We start from the raw sequence: 1,205 nt of genomic DNA on the forward strand, positions 1-1,205 counted from the left end.
TTTTTTTTGTCTTCAGGTTTCACCCATAGGTCCTTACTATGTTTGTCTTTTGGGCATCTTCCTTATATGCAAATCAGCTGTAGCCATCTTCTGTTGCATAAAAAAGTAGGAGCATTTTGGGGTCTTTCCTGCAGCCCTTACCATTTTTTGTGGCTCTTCTCTGCTACTAAGAGTCTTTCTTCAGCATCATGTCTGAGGGTGAGTTTGGCTACTGCCAATGCCCTGTGGAGAAGTCAAATATCATCTCTGTTCCCAGATGTTCTTGGATTCAAATATTCTAGGATGATATTAAATAGACAGTTCCAGTGGCAAAACTAACAAATAACTTGTTATTTATATTGTCCAAATCCTTTATTCGGTCTGTTTTCCAGGATGTATCTCATGCTACATGCTTGTTGATTCCTGGACTGTCCTTAAGCTGTTCATAAGTGTCTTGGCTCTTCTAAAACCTTTTTGTTGGAAAGAGCCCAATCTGCCAAGGCACCTAGACTGCTCTGTTGGCCTCTTTCCATCCAGTCTTACTACTGTGCTGTCCTTAAGTTCACAGCTAGTAGAACGTAGTGAGGTGCTGCCAGTGCTTTCTGTACAGGCTGCACAACTCCCAGCCTGCCCTCAGCAAGAGCAGCCACAGCCTGGCTTCCCAGGGCTCTGAGCAGCAGTGCTCAGTCACCACTGCACAGCTTGGCTCTCCCAAGGCCCTGGCTGTACCTGCAGCCAGGTTTTATGGCGTGTGCTTAGTCTGGGAATTCTATCTTCACTACTTATGTGCAATGTCCTTTTAATTTACTGAAAGATTCAGCGGTGCACTTTTATCAGCACTCAGCCCTGCTTATCAAGAGAAACTTTGAGCTTATCACTAGCTGAGAATTTCTAGCTCTTTCCTCACATCCCATTTTGCTGAGTGGAACTGGTCAAAGCTGAGACATTCAGTTTCATGGAAAAGGGCTGAATGTTTGAAAATGTCGTTTTTTTCTCTAACTTATGAGGTGAAAAATAGTGTATTTACAAAAACCTTCACAAAACAGAAAAAGCAAGAAATTTAGATATCTTCATTTCAATATCCATTCACAGAGGCAATACCCTGATGTAACTAACTGGCAGTCTACCCACGGCCGTGGGTATTGGAGCAGGATGACGGAACTCCATGGGAATATTCCGTGTTATTAACGGTGACCAGCAGACTTCACAGACGCCAAGATACGCAG

At 43.5% G+C, this 1,205-nt stretch overlaps 1 protein-coding gene across 1 annotated transcript in view; it reads left to right on the forward strand.

Moving 5' to 3' along the window:
- The window catches only part of NPTX2 (neuronal pentraxin 2), a 14,031-nt gene that overhangs the window by 3,842 nt on the left and 8,984 nt on the right, over positions 1-1,205 (forward strand). The gene's annotated exons all lie outside the window — the stretch shown is intronic.

This window comes from Meleagris gallopavo, chromosome 16 (assembly GCF_000146605.3).
Source record: "Meleagris gallopavo isolate NT-WF06-2002-E0010 breed Aviagen turkey brand Nicholas breeding stock chromosome 16, Turkey_5.1, whole genome shotgun sequence".
Classification (NCBI taxonomy): Eukaryota; Metazoa; Chordata; class Aves; order Galliformes; family Phasianidae; genus Meleagris; species Meleagris gallopavo.